The sequence below is a fragment of the Theropithecus gelada genome, chromosome 9 (assembly GCF_003255815.1).
Source record: "Theropithecus gelada isolate Dixy chromosome 9, Tgel_1.0, whole genome shotgun sequence".
NCBI classification, from domain to species: Eukaryota; Metazoa; Chordata; class Mammalia; order Primates; family Cercopithecidae; genus Theropithecus; species Theropithecus gelada.
This window is the reverse complement of record NC_037677.1, coordinates 55,761,473-55,782,481: the sequence shown is the minus strand read 5'-3', so window position 1 is coordinate 55,782,481 and position 21,009 is coordinate 55,761,473.

The following is a 21,009-nucleotide window of genomic DNA, read 5'->3' as shown; positions in this document are numbered from 1 at the left end:
AGCCCTGGCCTGCTGTGGGAGGATAGAGCTAGTGTGCTCAAAAATGTTTAATGGTTCCTGGTAAACATCCCCATCATGACCGACTCCACAATACCAATGTGATATCATCAAATGCAGAGTTGGGAAGAGATGAGCACACTTGAGTCTCACGAGTGGGTGTGAGCCACCTCCAGCACACTGCAGGTTGGAATTCAGTATAAACCCAAGGAGTCAGGTCAGAGACCCACACAGTGTCAAGACTCAGAAGATAAAGGATAGAGTAGCACACATGCCACCTCCACTCCCACTTGTGCCTATGGCAGACATCACTAATCAATTGTGTCTCTACTAAGCTCAGAATTCTTCTCATCTGAGTGCTCCAAGAAGTCACTATCAATTGATTAGAGTTGGTATACAAAATGACAATTCTTTGCCATTGCAGATCTAGGCTAACCTCCACATTGTACACATGGGGGAAACTGAGGACCAGACAGGGAAGGAGACTCTCTTGAGGTCATCCAAATAGTTTGGGAAAGCTGAGGCTGGAAGGCCAGTGGCCCGCCTCACAAGCTGGCACTCCCGTGTCCTCCTACACTGTCGTCTCTCTTTGCTGTTGACAGCAGCAGCAAGGGAAAGGAACCTTGCTCCTAAGAGAGGTTGCCTTGGGTCTGGGCTGAGCAGCTATCTTTCCTGAAGTTCCTACCGCGAAGACAGGGTTGAGTGCTGTCCCAATCACCAATTCTCATTACCAAGACGTGTCTGCAGCAAATGGCCGTTTTCCCTTTGTGCCCTTCCTTGGGACCTGTGTGTGTGTATGCAGATTTACACAGCCCTGGCCACACAAATGGACATGTTTTTAATTCCCATAAGCTAGAGACAAACTTGGGGACCTTCCCAGAGAGCAATGGTCCCTCCTGAGCACCCCATTTATCTCCTCAGGTTTCTCATTAGAGCAGGCACTGGCTTGTGGTTTATCCTGCGATGGACTCTGGGCGAGACTGCTCATGACTGCGAAGCGTTGTGCCCACTCTGTTTCCATCCCCTTTATTCTTTTCTTTTTCACTTCACCATACTCAGATATCATCTCTCTGGCCAGTCCTCCCTGATCCCTGACCCCAGCCCCCTCCTCTGCTTCGAGCTTCCCTCTGATTTTGTGCCATCACCTGGGTTGTAGGATGATCTGCTTTCATGCCTGTCTCCCTCCTTCATGGGTGTTCCCTGAAGGCAGGGCTGGGCTTCCTTTTAGCAGAGCTGGCCCGTAATTGTGGTTGAATTGACCCCAGCATCTCGCCTCGCCTCTCTCTAGAGTTGTCTTCTTACTGTGATTTGAATCCAGGATTCTTGGATCTGGAAAGAGACCTGGGGACCTTGTGGTCATTCTTGCATTGTTCCGTGTGTGTCTATCAGCTGGGGTTTTAGTTCTAAGCCACAAAAAAGGAGTGTGGCTGGTGTAAGTAGACGGTTTAGTGAAAAAGTAGTGTGTACTCGCTGAATTGCCGGAAGCCCAAAGAACCAAGTTCAGGCAGGAGGCAGGGGGCCCGGATGGCAGGCAGGAACACAGCCGCAATCTTGCCACAAGGCTGTCTGGGAGGACATTGCCAGGCCAGGGCATTGGACAGTTCTGTGGCCTTGAGGCCATGTGGCCTTTGGAAACAGGATGTTTGTGCAGCTGCTGCAGCCATGAGAAGAATGGAACCTCTTTTATCTGCGTGTCCTCAGCTCAGATTCAAAATTGCCAGGCAGCTGTCTCTGACCTGTGGAGCCCGGTCACCTGCTACACCATAGCTGCCAGGGGCTAGTGGGCAACTGAGGCTTAGCCCCACCATGGGTCCCTGAGAGGATGCATGGGACGCACCTCGCCATTGCCCCATTGTGGGGTGAGGGAGCCCAGGTGGGCACTTACCAGTTCCTGTCTCTCTCGGTAAAGGTTGTTCCTGGGGTGTGTCTACCCCCTGGCACTCTGCCGTGCCGTGCACACAGGGCAGAGGTGATGCATTCCTCCAAAGACTCCCCAGGAACATGATGGGGTTCAGGGGAGTGGAGGGACTGAGGATGGACCCTGAGGCTCTGCTGCCCCTACTCCCAGCTTCAGCTTGGGTTCTGCTGTGTTCACTGCATTCCTACGTGGGGGTTTGTGGAGACCGATCTCATATTATACTAAACATCGACGCCTATTTGGTCCAAGACTGAGGTGTTTGGAGGCCCTAACAGGGGTGCAAGATCACAGTGAGTGAGCGAGTGGCTGTGGTACCTGAACCCAGGTCCCCTGATTCCCCAGGCTGACCCCTCCAGCAGCCTCTTACACCAGAGTCCACCCCCTCCTCATTGTGCGGAGGCCCTTCAGCGGCTGGGCTTATTTGGAAATGGGACTTGGAGCTGGATCATCCCTATGCAGGGTTCACACACCCACAGACAGTTAGCTCTGGGAGGGGTCTTAGAGACCCCTGGCCCTATCCTTACTTATGCAGAGAGAAGGCAGAACCTCCTGCTCAGCACCCCTTGAGGGACTTCTGGAAGAGATTTGGTGAGATGTTCACGACTCACCTCCCTGCGGAGGAGAGATCATTAGCAGTGCTGCCTGGCTGCCAGCAGCCCCACAAGGAAATGGGCATGTCTGGCTGTGGGAGTCACCTAACCCATGGCTGGTCATTGGAGGCTTATGAGCAGAGCTCCGGGAATGCTGTCTTGCAGGGGAGAGTGGGCAGGTGGCTGGGGCATCTACCCCTGGGCTGAGGCAGGAGGCAGCCAGCTTCAGCTCACGGTGAGGGGCACCCTTCATGGCTGGGGCAAGGAGATGGGGTGGGTTTGGCTCATCTGTCTCTGCTTCCTCCACAGAACAAGGCTGGGCCCACGTGCTGTGTGTGGACATGTCCATGTGTGCGGGATGGAACGAGTTGCCCTCCCTATCATCTTGTGACCTTTCTCATGATACTTAGCTTCTCTGAGCCTTGATTTCTTCGTTTGTAAGATGATGGTGACCTTATTGGATTGTTGCAAAGTTTAGGTGAGAAAGGTGTGAAAGTGCTTAGCCTGGAGGCTGGCACAGAGTAAGGTTCAATACATACTAGATAGTAATATTATGACCTCCTAATTTGTAAGCTAGGGAGGCAGTGTCTGCCTTGCAGAGTTGGCTGGGGGGTTAAATGAGATGGTCTACATAAATGCTGAACACAGGTTTTGGCTCATAGTACAGCAGGCTGGTCACTCACATTAACATCACACGGGGAGGGTCCTGCCAGTGGAGTGTATGAGACATGGGCTCCTGGATGCCACTTTCTTGATGCACGCTTGAGACTTATACAGGCCCCTTTAATTTTACATTCTGTTTTCTGGCTCATCTCAATGAGGTGTATCAATTAAGATACTTCCAGTTGCATGTAATGGAAGAACCAAGTTAGAATGACTTAAAGAAAAAGGAGGTTTATTTTTGCACATTACAAGAACAGTAGAGTGATAGTAAAGTTTAGTGATTAAGGCAGAGCTCAGAGCCCAAAGCCAGACTGTCTTAGGTGAAATCATGGCTAGCTGTAATCACCTTGGGCCAGTTAGTTAACCTCTCTGGGCCTCAGTTTTCATATCTGTAAATGGGGCTAGCAACAGTACCTTGCTCACTTGGCTCTGGTGAGGATTAAATGGGTTACCAAATGCAAAATGCTTAGAACAGTGCCTGGCACGTGGGAAATGCTATGTTAGTGTTGGCTGTCTATTTATACCAGAGTTGGGATGGTTCCAAGGCTTATGAATTTCGGGGTTCAGTGATGTAAACAAGGTATCAAATTTTTTCCATTGTCTACTTTGCCACTGTCAATGTGTTGATTTTGTTCTCAGTTTTATGCCTTCCTTATTCAAGATGATTGCAGCTGAACCAAGCATCACTGTCCAGAGCCAGAAGACAGAATATCTCTTCTTTTTGGGGAGAGAAAAACTTCCTCCAGTGGTGTTCTTGACACTTCATTGGTTGGAAAGGGGTCAAATGCCTAGGTTAACTACTTGGGGGAGAAAATAATGGAATTACTGTGGTTAGCTGAGTCTGACCCAGCTTTGTCCTCCCGAAACCACTCATACTTGGACTAGCTTGGAAGTCCGAGTGAGGAAGAAGGGGGGTGGGATGGTGAATCAGCTAGTAATGTCTGACTCAGGGTAATGGGGTGTAGGGACACAGCAACATAGCAAAGAATCTGCCATCATGCCAGGCTCTGCTCTGCAAGGCCTGATAAAAGTTTTTGGCTAGTCCTGAAAGCCTCTCTGGGCTGGTGCTGCCTGACATCTAGTCTGCGAAAGGTGGCTCAGATGGAGGCCTGGATAAGAGCAGTCCAGGAGCTGAACTAAGTCCTTATCCATGGTGGTGCACATAAATAGCAACTTCTATTTATTCAAACTCACTTTCCCCCACTGTGATCTAAGAGGCAGATATTATTTTTATCTTCATTTGAAGATGAGAGAGCTGAGGCCGGGGGAGAGTAAGTGATGTGCTTTGGCAGATACTATTGGTGCCTCACTCACAACCCTTTGGTCCTTCTTGGAGGTCACCTGTAGCCATGGTGGACAGTGGCTGACTTGCTTGTGTACAAGGTGGCCTAGGCATGCCGGGAAGTTAATGCCCAGAGTGACAACCCTCAGGAAGTGGGAGAGGGGAGTTGATGGATAAACAGTCCAGCTTCCTTGCCATTAGGGGACAATTCCTAGGTGTGTTCGGCAGTCTCTTGAGGTGTGCATGGCAGTAACCTGCTCACATGTGCATATTAGTGTGGCTTTTCTGTCTTCCTTGTCTGATTTTCTCTCGTTCTCATCTGGACTTTCTGGGATCACTTCACCCAAATCCTGGGCTCAGGGGCTGCTTCTGGTATAACCCAAACTAAGGCCCTTGTCCAAGATTGCAGGGTTAACAATAGATGGCCTAGGGATACACACCAGGCCGGCCAACCTTGAGCCTGAGCTCATGACCAACAAGCCACTCCTCTTGTCATTGGAAGAACTATGAAAGAAACAGGAGAGCCCCAACCTCAAACCCCAAACCCCACTCGACTTCAGCCAGACCAGTGCCCTTGGTGGCAGCGAGCTGCCTGTACAGTAACCAAGCTCAGTGTTTCCTGTGGCGAGGGCCTGCTGGGCTCCGGCAGCCAGTGGCAGTGGCTCATAAACTGCCTGATGGGATGGGACCAGTGACCCGTGAACTGAATCTGAGGAACAATTCGCCCTTCCCTAGCCGGCTGCAAAGGAGCGATTACGGACCATCCAGGAAATAATACATTTCATGGAAAAGACCGTAATTATGGAGTATTGAGTAAATAATATGTGCTTTTTAAAAGTCTGCAATTATGTATTTATCCTATCTGTAATTAGGGAATTTTTAAAGGGTGCATTATAGGTAATTTAAAAATAAAATAATGACACCACTCAAAACAAACAGCCCCAAACAAAGACAATTCAAGCCACCCCAAACTTGGTTCAGTGGTGATTTCAGGGGTAGCCACTGTCCTGGGCTTCTGGGGAAATCAGATGGTCCATGATTGGCCTGGGTAGGTGAGGTCAGCTTGACCCCAGTCTTGGCTTGATGTCTAGAAGTTCCTCAGTGCTAACCTTCTCTCCTTGACTAGCCTCAATCCTCAGAAATCTCTTCCTCTCATAACAGCCAAGTGACTACTGCATGTTGGCAGCATTTCTCACTCTTATTCTTCTAGAAACTTTAAGGCTGCACTGTCTGATGCAGTAGTCTTGAGACACATGTGGCTATTTAAATTTAAATGAATAAAAACTTAAAAAATTTAAACACTCAGTTCTTTAGTTGCACTAGATGCATTTCAGGTGATCAGTAGCCACACATGTGTCAGACAGTACAGACACAGGATATTTCCATTACTGCAGAATGTTCCACAGGACAGTGTTGCTTTAGAATCTACAGCTCACGTATGTAGTAGATTGCTTATGTGGTGTAGACCTGGTCTTGAACAAATGCAGTGAAAGAAAGCTTGCTCTTTTTTCTGAAGTTTCTTCCCCACTGGAGAGATCCAAAGTTACTTCTCCCTTCTTTTACATGTACTGTTTTTATATTGACTTCCCTTGATGAGTGGGGAGGCCTGTCTCATTCTTCTTCATGACACCCCATCCCAAGCCAGGATCTAGAATATGTAGGTTGGTAGAGAAGCCCTGGCTCAAAACTTTTGTGAACATTTTTCTCCCTTCCTCATCTTGTTGTTTTGCAGCTCGATGTCCACCTCTGTCTTATCGCTTTTAGGCGCATCAATGACAAACTCTTGGCCAAGGTCGTACTGGCATGCTGGAGGTGATGCAGGTGATGATGGTGACAGTTATGGTGGTAGTGGTGATGGAATTGGAAGTCATGAGGGGCAGGGTGGCTCCAGAAATGATTACGGTGGTAGTAGAGGTAGTGGTGGAGGTGATGATGGTGACGGCGTTAACAAAGGTTGGGCCATGGTTGTATTGACGTGGTGGAAGTAGCGGAGGTGTTGACAACAGAGGCGATGAGGGTGGTGGTAATGGAAGTGAGACCTTCTATGCGTGAGGCCCAGTGGGTGCCAGGGTGGAAAGCCAATGCTTGTGGAATGAGGGGATGGATGGGTAGGGCCTGTCCTGGGTCTCTGGCTGGCCAGCTGTGAGTCACAGCCCCAAGCCATTCCTTCTGAGCTTCAGGCTCCTTTTCTGTAAAATTCACGCTGAGGACGTTTAATTTTTTAGTTAAAAACTCTGATTTTTTTGAATAGTGGATATACTTACATATTTGAAAATAAAATAAGAGGATTGCCCCGTCTGTCCATTCCCTCCCTCTTAGCTAGATACTGCTATCAGTTTCCTACTTCCTGAAGAGTTTCTTTTGAATGTGTTTACTTTAAAGCAAACACATATGTTCATTTCTCTCCTTTTGCACCAATGGTAGCATAGTAAACACACTGCTTTGTGCTTTGCTTTTTAAGTGGTGTTTTAAGCTATAAGATACAAGATACCTGTGTGACATGTGAGATAGTCACTCCTTTTTAAAGACATTCACCCTAAATAAACTCACAAGGTCTTTGAGAACAGTGACTATGCTCTTTTCTTCTTAGCTGACCTCAGGCCTTGCCCATGGCTGGGAATGGCATGGCGGAGCACAGACTTCTGGAGTTAGTAGAGTCACATTCTTGGTAAGCTTGGAGACCTCTGTTTTCATAGCTGCAAAATGGGGACAATAATAGTCCCTGCCTGAAAGGGTTGTGGCTGAGATAAGTCAAAGGAGTGCTGAGTCTGCAGCCCTCTGCTCAGTGTCTGGCACAGAGTAGGTGCTCAATAAGTGGTAGAAATGGTGACTCCTTGAGGTGAGTGGCATCAGTGTGTCTGTGAAGGTGTGGGCTGCGGGGCTGGCTCGGAGGACCCGACATCTCCCCTGGAGCTTCTGGGGCTAGCAGAATGAAGTCCTTGTTTACAGCATATACCTGGGATCTTATAGCTCCTCATGTGTGCTCCGTCAAAGAGAAACTATTCCTGCCCGAGCAGTGGCGTGATGGCTGGAAGGAACCTGGCAGATTGGATCAGAATCCTGAGACAGGTTGTCACGGCTGAGGCTCTGTGAAAGCAGAGTGGGTCACTCCGCAGCATGCCTGCTCCTGCCCCTATTTCGGAGGAGCCATTGGGGTAGGTTAAGAACCTCTTGCCCCTGTCATTTGGCTATGCTTAAACAAGTACACTGAAGCCCCTCAGAGCCCACCAAAGCTGCTTTCTGTGCTGGGAGAAGGAGGAGGAGAGGACTCAAGGCCCAAGTGCTTTCTCACTGTCCTTGGATGCCTCTGGCAAGAGAGAGTGGCGGCCCAGATGGGATGTTCCCAGGCAGACCCTCCTGCAGCCCATCACCTCTTGCCGCTGCCTCTGTAGCAAGCCCTCCCTGCTCCTTCTGCTCCCAGACCTGTCCCCTTGAATCTATCTTCGTCACTGTCACGGGAATCGTTGACTTGCAGGTCGACATGGATTGTCTCTGTCCTGGGCAGACCGAGTGCATGGCTGGCACTGCCTGCACGGTCAGGTTCTCCCACGTTAGCCTGCGTTCAAGACTTGCTGTGATGTGGGCTTCAGTGTCTGGCCTGATTCCCCTCTGCCCCCTCCCGATGGGCTGGGTTGCTTCCTCCACCCACAAATTGCCAGCTTGGGCAGGACTGGGAATCAAACGAACACAACATCCAGCACCTCTTACTATTTAGGCAGAACTTGCCATCATTTACTCCCAGAGCTGGTCTCACCTCTTTCAGCTAGCCTTCTGTCCACCTCTCCCTCCTCTGAGCTCCTCCTCATCACTGGGCTCTGAGCACCAGGTGGTCTGCTGTGGATTATTTCCATGGGTGCCACTTTCCTCAGAAGAAACAGTATAATGTGCTAGTTAACAATATGGGCTTCATTTTCACACTGTCTGGGTTCAAATCTCTTCCTGGCTGTGGCAAGCACTTCACCTCTGAGTCTTAGTTTCCTCACCTGCCAACAGGAGTAATGGTTCCTACCACACGGTTGCTGATTGAAACGTTGCAGGTGAATTACTTAGCACAGAACCGCACATCAAGTAAACAGTTGCTACATGTTAGCTGTTAGTATTAGATCACTGGGCTCTGATTTCTAACACAGGAAGAAATAGCCTGACCTTCACCCCACTCATCCCTGTAGGACAGAGGCTGGCCTGGTGGGGGCACTCAGAAGAAGGGGTATCCACAGTTTATTTTGGGACTACAGGAAAGATCCAATCTTTTCACTCTATTCCCTTCAGGCTCCCCCCAGCCCCATCCTAGTCCACACCCCTAAAGGGATTCCCAGAATTTCAGAACCCTGATCAACATAAACCTTGGGCCCTTCAGGCAGGTGCCAGCCAGGAGTAGTGGATTTACAAGGTAAGGACGTATAAGATGTGACAGGCCTAGAATTAGCAATGCAATTCCTCTGTCATTTTTATCATTGGCCCCTGCAGGGAGGAGCTGATTAAATGGATATTCAACTCTTTGCATTAATGCGCATCCAGCTTCAATTTGCATTTCATTAGCCGCACAAAAAGCATAATTTTATTATTTGCCGTTGGAAAGCAGATCTCTGCTAACAAGCAGCTACACGCTGTTCCTGAAATATAGTGTGGCTGACTCACTCCACTGTCTGGCTCACCCTGCTATCCTCTTCTCCCTCTGCAGACTTCTGGCTCTCTGGTGAAGGTGGTACATGGCAGATTTGGCTTTATGATGGCGGGCTGCGTTATCATTCCAGCCCTGGTCCCGCAGAGGGCTCCGTTTTTCTCATGTACCTGGGGAGGCAGGATTGACAGCTGCCATCTTCCTGGTCAGTCATTGTCATCACCAATAATAACATTACCACTATCAAAACAGTATTTCTGGCCAGGCGCTGTGGCTCACGCCTGTAATCCCAGCACTTTGGGAGGCTGAGGTGGGTGGATCACAAGGTCAGGAGATCAACACCATCCTGGCTAACACGGTGAAACCACATCTCTACTAAAAAGTACAAAAAATTAGCCAGGCGTGGTGGCAGGCGCCTGTAGTCCCAGCTACTTGGGAGGCTGAGGAAGGAGAATGGCCAGAACCCCAGAGACAGAGCTTGCAGTGAGCCGAGATCGCGCCACTGCACTCCAGCCTGGGTGATACAGGGAGACACTGTCTCAAAACAAACAAACAAACAAACAAACAAACAAACAAACAAACAAAATACAAAAAAACCCCCTAGTATTTCCACCCTCCTAATACCACCTTCACCAATAATTGCCATTATTATTATTTATTACATCGGCATCATCGTCATCGCCTCCACCATCACCAACATTATCATTTCCATTACCACCACCTCCCTCATCATCACCTCCACTACTTCTATCATGCTGATACATCCACAACCAATATTATCATGTCATCACCTCCACCACCACCACTCTAATCATCCCCACCATCACTCTGACCAGCACTATCACCAATTCCACCCCCACTGCCATCATATCTATTACTACCATCACTTCTACCACCTCCACTGTGCTAGTGATACCTTGCCCACAGCTGTTATCCTCATCACCATCATCACCTCTACTGCTACTTCCACCACCACCGCTATCATCATCTCTACCACCACAGTCTCCACTGCCATGACTAACTCCACTCAGCCAAACCAACACCATCTTCACCACCATTACCCCACTCCCACTATCTCCACATCCCAGTACTTTCACTGGTACCTCCACACCAATCTAATCCCTGTCACTGTCTCTCTCAACACCATCAGAACTATCACTGCCACCCTCACTACTACTACAATCACCACCCTCTCTGCCACCAACACCACTGTCTCCACATCTTCCATGTCAGTGAGGACCTTGACCGTCATAGTATCCACACTGCTTCTTTGACATTACTTTTAAAAATCTGAAAGCACCAGCATTGAAAACTTTCACTGCTGTCAGAGTCCATGGATCTTTGGTCCCTACGTGAGAGTGATGCAATAAGCGGAGTGACTGGAGCCATTGAGGGGAGCAGGGTCCAGGTGACCAGTGCCAAGGGATCTGGAGAGTGAAGCAGAGGGACAGTACAATAAAATCATTGGTGGGAGCATGAATTTGGAGGCAGATGGAATTGATCTCTGATGCACCATGGGACCTTGAGTGAGCCACTTTTCTGAGCCTTAGTTTCCTGTCAGTCAAGTAGGACTAATACCCCTTCATTGAGTTGAATATTAATTAAATGACAACATGTGTTCTGAGGATCTGCGGAGTGGAAGCTGCCAGTTCTCTGCCCTGATGCCTTCAGATCCTCTTAGATGTCCTTTATGAGCTGGATGCATTCCTGCCCCAGCCCTTGCATGCTTCTCTCCTAACAGCTTGCAGTTGCAACCTTCTTCAGATACCTGCAGGCTATTGCAGTTGCATCGCTCAAAGGTGCTGAGAGCCAGAAGTGTCCCAGAGAGGCCTGCAGACAGTGATCCGGAGGCGGGAGTATGAAAGCCCAGCTCTTTTCCTTCAAGGCGGGCAAACTCAGAGATGGAATTTACACTACAGAGCTCCCTGCAGGATCGGGCCTTGGCGGGGACTTCACCTGTAATTGTATTGTTGCGTGGCTCCTTCTCTTCCCTGTCTTGTTTTCCCCACTCCCTTTCTGGGTTCTCCCAGGAGCAATTTCATAATGCTTGCACGTGAATCTTCATGTCATGTGACATGACGCGTAGCAGGATTTCGATTCACCGTGGTTCCCTCCTCCTCTCCTCATGTTCGTCAAGTACATTAGCTAATAGAGGGCCTTCACACATATTGTTCATTGGAAGTGTAAGCCAATCCTGGCAGTCTCTTAGAGTGGGAATTATTACGCCCATTCTGCAGGTGCACAACTGAGACCCATGTGCAAGATCATGGAGTTAGTAGGTAGAAAAGGTGAGGTGTAAACCATGTCTTCTGAATTCAAGATCATGGAGTTAGTAGGTGGAGACCCATGTGCAAGATCACGGAGTTAGTAGGTGGAAAAGGTGAGGTGTAAACCATGTCATCTGAATTCAAGTCCGGCCTTCTTCCTGCAGTACCAGCTTGCAGAATTCTCTGAGCTCAGGGCTGGCTTAAGCCTGGGCCGGCGTGTATGGGTGCGATGTGATTCTGGATCAGTTGCCAGGCAGAGAACTCAGACTCCAGTCTTCTTTCTCCCTTGCCTTGAGCACCACCTTTCCACCCCTGTACCTGGAGCACAGCTGAGTCATTCCACAATGGGATCATCTGGAAAAAGCAATGACGTGACTGATTTAAAAGGAAGACCATGCAGTGAAGGACACCCTGTCCCCTGCTCAAATGCTGTGTGACCTTGGGCAAATTGTGAAATCTCTCTGAGCCCTGGTTTCCTCATTTAGTCTTCCCAGCCACTGGGTGGGGGAGGGGCTGTTCTCCTCCTAATTTTAGAGCTGGCTGAGAGCAGTAATGGATGTTCTGGGAAGGGAAGGCTGAAGCAGAACTGAGAACAAATGCTCTTGCCCTCTTCTCCCAGCCCAAGAATCCCCTGAGCTGCATTTCTGACAACGTACATCTGGCTACGCCAGCGACCTTGCCCTCATGCAAAGAGGCCCCTTCTGGCTCAGGCTGCCAGCATTCTTCCCACAGAGCCCACTGGCCTTCCACTGGATCTGGTGGGATTCCTGGAGGTTGTTCAGATGACCATGACTTTCAGGGATTTTAGGACAGCTTCCTGTGCCCTGAAGTCTGTTCTTTCTTAGCCCTAATAAGGGAGCATAGAGTAGCTGCTTACACATTCCCTTCATCCCCAGATCATTCTTCTCTGGGCCTCTGCTCACAGACCTTCCATCAAGGAATTCACTACATTGTGTTGGAACGGTCTATGTCCCTGACTATCCCACAAGATGTGCTCCTTAAGGACAGAGACCTCATCTTAGTCTTTAAATCTCCACAGCCCAACCCTGGATATGGCTCAGTGGAAGTCCTCAAAAGCAACAGAGTAAAGTGGACTTTGGAGTCAGGAAGACTTGCATTCAAATCCCAGCTTTACTGCTGCTTAACTGTGGGGTCTTAGGCTGTTTTCTTTTTTTTCTTCTTTGAGCTTCAGTTTCCTCATCTGAAATAGTTTGATAGTATCACATCACAGGGCTGTTGTGAGGATTAAATGGCATCATGAATGGAAGGTACCAAGTCCTGCACCAAGTCCTACACCCAGCCTGTAGTGACTAGCACCTGCTCCCTGCTGAACATGGTGGCTGGGGCTGGACATGGTCCTTGAGGGGTGATCTGAGCAGCCTGCAGCATTCTGGGCCTTTCAACTGCCTCATCCTGGTAACGTTCTCATGCTTCCTGGTGCCCTACAGATGGCTGTCTTCTCGTGGAGTCACCAGGTTGGAGGGGTCCTCAGAATGCCAACAGAACAGAGCAGCCCTGAGCTCTGGCATCTGTCATTGTGGCTTGACTGGATACGTATCTCCAGACTTCAAGGCAAGCATCTCTGGCTGAACCCACTGTGAGATCCTAAATTGACACCCCATAGAGTGAGCTGTCTGATTCTACAAAGGCAGTATTTCTAGGTTTCAAAGGAACTGAATAATTTAAAATGCACAAGACAAAAAGTGGGATTAAGGTGATCTGATAGGCTCTCCAGGCTGGGGTATCAATTATATACTCTCAACTCGTAAAGCCTTATTTGTGAGATTCAGAATTTATTATCTGTCTGAAGCACTAATTACCAGGTTTCTCTCTTTTAGTTTTACAGGTCTCTTTTCAAATTTATTTTTCTCTTTTTTTCCTCCCTCTGGGGCCAAATAGCGTCCATTCCTGAAGGGAAGTTGCCTGTTTGGAGATGGATAGAGGAAGATATTTGGGTTCAGTTTATCCTCTGGGGGCACTTTGGGGGAAGCAGCATGGGTTGGGGCAGGATAACCCTGATGTATATGTGTTAATAAACTTACTGTTTTCATTTAAAATTTTGTCAAAGGTATGCATGTTTATAGTTTAAAGAGGTGAAGAGTTCCATGTGGCCTACTTTATTTTTCCTTCCCTGTATAACTTTTGTTTTCCTAGGAGCTAATAACTATTTTATTCTTTTGTTTGTTTGCCTTTCTGTGTACTTATCACTAATTCAACTCCAGAGTCTTTGCTGATTGTCTATTCCAATATTTTCACCCACATCGGATGCTTATCAATTTCATTGTCCTGAAGAGTTTCCCTGACAGTCTTCTGACCTGGTGCCCTCAGAACAGGCAGCATTCGGTGTCTGGGCCTCATCTCATCCCGGGATCTCCCTTTATCAGCTTCCTAGGGATGCCCTTCCCTCCTCTCCTGTGTCAGAGTTTCCTGCCTGTTCAGTCTCCATCTATTTTGGTTTACAACTTTGTTTTGTTAGAGCACATCCTCTAATGGCTTCTCAGAAAGGATCCATGGGAGACAAAAATTTTGCCTTTGTGAAAATCATTCTTGATTATTTGGTTGGATATAGAATTTAGGAGTGAGCTTTTTCTTTTGAAAATGAACTTTTCACGATTATCGTTTTGTTTCCAGTGATGTAAATAAGTCAATGCCATTCTGCTTCCTAAATCTCTTATATATTACCTGTTTTTTCCCCTTCTTATTAGGAAGCTTGTGAGCTCTTCTCATTGTTGCCAGAGATCTGAAAAATAATCTTGCTGTGCTGTGGTGAAAACTCATATTTATCCTTTGTGTTGAATACTTGATGGAACTTTTAGTCTAGAAACTCATGCTCTTCAGTTTTGGGAAATTTTCCTAAATTATTTCTTGGATGACTTTCTTTCCTTTATTTTTTTGCTTTTATCTTTCTGAGAACTTCTATAGTTTATATATTAGATTTCTTGGATTGATCTTCTAATTTTATCTGTCTTCTTAATTTTTTCCCTTTGAATTTTTGCACTCTTTTTTGAAATCTCTCTTCAACTTCATCTTCCAATCCTTTTATTTTTATTGCTTTTTTCTTTTATATATTTGATATTCTTTTTTTTCTTTTTTATTATACTTTAAGTTCTAGGGTACATGTGCACAATGTGCAGGTTTGTTACATATGTATACATGTGTCATGTTGGTGTGCTGTACCCATTAACTCATCATTTACATTAGGTGTATCTCCTAATGCTATCCCTCCCCACTCCCCCCACCCCATAACAGGCCCCGGTATGTGATGTTCCCTGTCCTGTGTCCTAGTGTTCTCATTGTTCAATTCCAACCTATGAGTGAGAACATGCAGTGCTTGGTTTTTTGGCCTTGCGATAGGTTGCTGAGAATGATGGTTTCCAGCTTCATCCATGTCTCTACAAAGGACATGAACTCATCCTTTTTTATGGCTGCATTGTATTCCATGGTGTGTATGTGCCACATTTTCTTAATCCAATCTATCATTGATGGACATTTGGGTTGGTTCCAAGTTTTTGCTATTGTGAATAGTGCCGTAATAAATATACTGCAAATCAAAACCATAATGAGATACCATCTCACACCAGTTAGAATGGTGATCATTAAAAAGTCAGGAAACAACAGGTGCTGGAGAGGATGTGGAGAAATAGGAACAGTTTTACACTGTTGGTGGGACCATAAACTAGTTCAACTATTGTGCAAGACAGTGTGGCGATTCCTCAAGGATTTAGAACTAGAAATACCATTTGACCCAGCCATCCCATTACTGGGTATATACCCAAAAGATTATAAATCTTGCTGCTGTAAAGACACATGCACACGTATGTTTATTGTGGCACTATATTTGATTTTCAAATCATCCCTCACACAGCTCCAGAGAGAGTGTGCTAAAACACAGACTTATCATATTAAAGCCTTACTGGCTTTCCATTGCCTACAGGAGAAGTCCTGTGTTTTTGGTATGATCTGTGGACCCCAGCACATTTCTCCAGAGTCATCACATTAAGCCTCTCCATGTAGCCAATGCTGCATCTGTTCCAGCCAACTCACCAGACTGGATGCATGATGAAAAGACCCTCTTTTAGTCTTACTGGTCTCTTTCTAAATTTATTTATTTTTTCCCGCACTGGGGCACAAGAGTTCTCATTCATATAAAGGAATTGCCTGCTTGGAGATAGAGGATTTTGCTCTGACTGAGGCTTCCTTCTAGAATGCTTTTACCCTGACAGCTCTCAGAGTTGACTACGGTCTTGCCTTCCCTGCTGGATTGAGAAGTCCCCAAGGCTAGGAGGTGTTTCGAGCACCTGTCAAACCCCAGACCCATGGCAAGATAGACATTCAATCCACACTTGATGAGAGTTGATGAGTGCTCTCATGTAAACCTCTGGACTAGTCTCCTAACAGGTCCAGGAATGAATCCAACACAATCTCTGCATTCAGCGGATTACATAAGATGAAGATGGGGGCATGCAAGGTATGTTCATGTACACACACACACACATACACACACGGACTGAGTCAATAGTTGGTTTATTGCCACTAGTGCATTAAGAGTGGGACACACAGTGTGTGAAGAGAATTTCTGGGAAACAAAACTCACATCATATCCATGAAAGCTTCTTACGGGGTGCTGCAGTGCTACCTCTCTGGGCCATTGTGTGGACCTCAGGTGTCTCTGCTTCCCTAGGTGGGCCTCCCTTTGGTCTTTGCTGCCATCTCTCTGGCTGCTCTGTCCTTCTCTTAACAACAGGATAAAACCATTTTCCATTCTTTTCAATACCGAACAGCAGGCCGACATTTCCAAAAATTATTTCTCTGCAAATAGGAGCAAATCAGGAAGAGCTGAATTCTCTAAGCTCTGGCTAACTTTAGTGCCTGGATGGGGTCCATACTCTGTCCCAAGGGAGCCTATTTTACTAGTAACTACCATTCATTGGGCATGTCCTATGTGCCAAGCACCATGTGAAGTGCTCCAGGTATGTGATCTCATTTAAGTCTCACAACAAATCTGTAGGACAGGTATTGTCATCATTTTATATACTAGGAAGCTGAAGCTCAGAGAGGTTAAATGACTAATTCAAGATCACACAGTCCAAAAAGGCAGAATAAGCCAGGATTCAGATCCAGGTATGGTTATTCCACTCTTAAGCACAGTAAGAGAAGGAGGCCATAGAGGTTCTCATTTGGGTCAGGCACGGTGGCTCATACCTGTGATCCCAGCACTTTGGGAGCCCGAGGTAGACAGATCAACTTGAGGCCAGAGTTTGAGATCAGCCTGGCTAATATGGTGAGGACCTGATATCTACTAAAAATACAAAAATTCCTGAGTGTAGTGGCGAACACCTGTAATCCTAGCTACTTGGGAGGCTGAGGCATGAGAACTGCTTGAGCTTGGGAGGCAGGGGTTGCATGAGCTGAGACTGTGCCATTGAGCTGAGGTTGTGCCATTGCACGCAGGCCTGGGTGACAGAGCAAGACACTGTCTCAAAAACAAAAACAAAAAAGGTTCTCATTGGGAGTCCCTATCCAACGGCTCTGGGTAAGAGACAGCTCAGGGGAACGAGGGCAGGGAGGATGACTACATGGGTCCCATGCAGCTTTTGTCCCTTGGCCAGATAGAGGCCGGATAGAGATGTGACCCTAGGAAATGACAGCTTTTGTGGTGTGTTGGCTGGAGGCACTGGTGAGGCACTAGATGTGGCCGGCAGTGGTTCTCACTTTGTGACTGACTTTATCAGGCCGGTGCAGAGGGGTGGGAAGACTTAGTCGTGCAGCCTGAAGGAAGGAGCCTCCGAGAATCTCCAGCCGATCTCTTTGCTTCATTCACCCCAGAGGAGGCAGAGGCCCCAGGAAAGGAGTTGACTTCTCTAAGGCCACATGGTGCGTGGGGGCAGGGACTGGCCCATGGACCTGGTTTCCTGTTGTCCATCCCAGGACTCCTCCCATGGTGCTTCAGAGAGGCTTTTCTGGCCCCAGAGAGCAAAGAGCTCTACCAAGAACACAGCTCAGAGAGCCCAGAGAGAACAAGAACCACAGAAGATGATGTGGGAGAGTAGGATATGATTCAAGTTATTCTAAAGTGCCATTTGCATTCTTAAGAAAGAAGTGCCATTGAATTACTCTAGGTGCCTGATAGCAACTCCAACAGCCAGGGAAGATGTACCCTAGGAGGTCTTTCGTGGTAGAGACAGTTCTCATTTTGAACTTCTAAAAGGATCCCAGCCTTGATGTTTGAACTGCTAGGGGGAGAGTCAATTGTCACACCATTATGAGAAACAATTAGGCATTATCCAGAAAAGTCTGAGAAGCCTACAGCTTATGACCCAGAGAGCCCTTGGAGTAGTACACAGAAAATCTCTTGGACCTGTGCTCCAGGAGACACGAGTAAGAATGTTCGTGCCGCATTACTGAACACAACCCAAATGCTTATTGCAGTAGAACGGATCAGTAAACTGTATATGTTCATCCCACGGAGAATGAGCGATCTACAGCTACATGTGAATAAATCTCAGGAATGTAATGTTGAGTGAAAAGAGCGGGTCTCAGAAGAATACCCAGAGCGTGATTTTATTTATAGGAAATAAAAAGACATGCAAAACTACTGTTTAGGGATACAAATAATGTATAGTAAAATTACAAAGAAGGGCAAAGGAGTGAGAAGAACAAAGTTCAGGATGGTGATGTTGGCGGTTACTGCTATGGGAAGGAAAGGGATGAGGATCAGGTGGATAACACAAGGGACCAAAATGATCAAGTTCAGTTTGTTCATCTGGGTGGTGGGTATATGGGTGTGTTATGGGTATTCTTATTTATATACATATATTTTATTTTCTTTTTAAAACTTTCTTTTTATTTTTTTAGAGGTAGAGTCTTGCTGTGTTGCCAGGCTGGTCTCGAACTTCTGGCTTCAAGTCTTGCAAAATGTTGAGATTACAGGCATGAGCCATTCCACCTGGCCTTTTTATTGTAACCTTACGTGTATTTTATAATTGTTATTTTACAATGCAATAAATATGTAACAGATTTTAAGTGTGGTTATTTTATAAAGTAACAGATTAATAATCAAAAAAAATAAGTTGCTTGTTATCTCTCCCCTAGGAGACAAACTGATATGGTTTGGCTCTGTCCTCACCCAAATCTCATCTCGAATCGCAGCTTCCGTAATTCCCTCATGTTGTGGGAGGGACCCAGTGGGAGAAACTGGGTTCCTCCTAGTATGGGAGTATTCCTGCATACTATTCTCATGGTAGTGAATAAGTCTCAAAAGATCTGATGGTTTTATAAGGGGAAACCCCTTTTGCTTGGCTCTCTTCTCCTGTCTGCTGCCGTGTGGGATGTGCCTTTCACCCTCTGCTATGATTGTGAGGCCTCCCCAGCCACGTGGAACTGTGAGTCCATTAAACCTCTTTTGTAAATTGCCCAGTCATGGGTATGTCTTTATCAGCGGCATGAAAATGGACCAATACACAAACACAGTGAAAACAGACTAATACACAAATACAGGCCATCTTTTGGTGTGGGTCATTCCAGGATTTTATGGACTCATTGTATTTGTTCAATGTTTGCTGATTTGCATCAGTCTCTACCTATGGATGTGTTCAGGCTGAGACAGAGCTGGGACTGACTGATTCTTCTGGGGCTAGACCTAGTTTCCTTCCTCTCCCATCCCCAGCAGTTGTCTCTGTAGGGATGGAAGGATTTTCTTTTTTTTTGTGGTTGTGTATGGAGAGAAACGGTTTTGGAGATTTTTTTTTTTTTTTTTTTTTTTTTTCTGGAGCACATAGGTGGAACAAGAGGGGAGACCCCGCCTGGCCTGAAGAATTGGATTTTGGCCCTGATGAAAGAGCAAATGGAGCAGAGACTGCCTGAATGGAGTTAAGAAAATGGCTGGGGAGACTCTGAGCTCAAGGAGACGGCCCATGTTGGGATCCAGGGCCAATATAGCATCAGGTCAGTGCTAGAACTGAGTGACAATATGGGATGGGAGCCAGGCAGCAGTCCCTCAGTGGTGCAGTCCTTGCCAAGCCACATGGATGGCCCTGTCTGCAGGTGCCTCTTTGATTAGCTCACAGCCCCACAGGAGGGCCGGCCAGACTTGCTTCTGAGCACATGAGGTGCCTGCGATGTCTTTCAACAACAACTCAGGAAGATTTTCCAAGGGAGTTGATAACGCTCTTCAGTTAGGCAGTTAGGATCCAGAGCTACTAAGATTTGAATATAATGCTGGTATGACTACATTCATATGCACAGCTGTCACTAAATAAAATTTTATTAAATAATTTTAAAAAGTTGCCATAGTATTCTGTTGTTTGGATGCATTGAAGTTAGTTTATCTGATCCTTTATTGTTGGGATATTAAGTTGTTTCTCTCTATAAGCAACTCTACAACAAATATTTGTGAACATTCGTGACTATTTCCTAAGGAAATATTATTAGAAATAGACTTACTAGGGTAATGGGTTTGCAAATTTGTTTTCAGGTGTTATTTCTTTTTGCTGAAGGGTTTGCAAAATTTTAAGGATTTTGATATGAATTGTTAAATGTCATCCAGAAGGAATATGTGAATTCATATTTACCAGCGATAAGTAAAATACCTGTTTCCTCACACTCTTGCCAAGATGGGATATGATTTTAAAATATATTTTGCATATTGAAGAATCATAAATTATGATTTCTCATTTTCATTTTTGCATTTCTTTGGTTTCAGAAGAAAGTAAATTTTTTTCATGTGTTTATAAGACATTTAATTTTTTGCATTATCTGTTTATATCTTTTGCTGTGTTTTTCTATCTGGATATTCATATTTTTTCTAGTACAATTTGAAGCATTGTTTGTATGTTGAGATTGTGACCCCCTGTTTTCTTTTTCAGGGATAAAAATAACTAGTGTATTGATTTGGGGAGGAGAGAAGAGGTGCAGATGGGAAATGGGGAGGCAAGAGTTCTTCAGCGTTTGCCAAAACCACTGCCACACCCCCTCCATCCTCTCTTGCCTTCCTCCTCTATGGTGGGCCCCAGCAGGCTCTCCTCCTTTCCAGTGACCTCCCTCTCCCTCCTCCCTGCACTCCACTTGGCTTCAACCTCTAGTGACTGCACAGAGCCCATCCGGGCTCTAATGCTGGGGAAGGCAGCTCAAGTCACCTTTCTTCCCCCTTCTTCCACCTCCCACCTCATTCCTGTCTCTTGTCTAAATAAAACACAGAAAAGCAAGCAGAGCTGGTACCAGGGAGACTCACCCCAGGGCTGGGGGCAGGGATGGGAACTGGGTGCGGGGCAGGCAGAGGAACCTTAGCCAGGTGTAGTGAAATCAAGGAAGGACAGGCCCAGGGGCCCGGCTCAGCCATCCCCCTCTCTCTCTTTCTCCCTCTCAGAGGCTGGCCTGGCAGAGGGCCTGCTATTTGAGGAGGCTGGCAGTGAAGCCTCCATGCCTACCTCTCAGGAACAATGTGTGACCCCTTTTCTATCTTGTGTTTTGCATTTTTTCCAATGTGTCAGTTACATGTTTATGTTTTTTTAACTTTTATTTTGTTTGTTTGTTTATCTTTTGGGAAACAACATTTTGGTCTGTCACCCAGGCTGGAGTGCAGTGGCGTGATCTCGGCTCACTGCAACCTCTGCCTCCCGGGTTCAAGTGATTCTACCACCTCAGCCTCTTGTGTAGCTGAAATTATAGGCGCC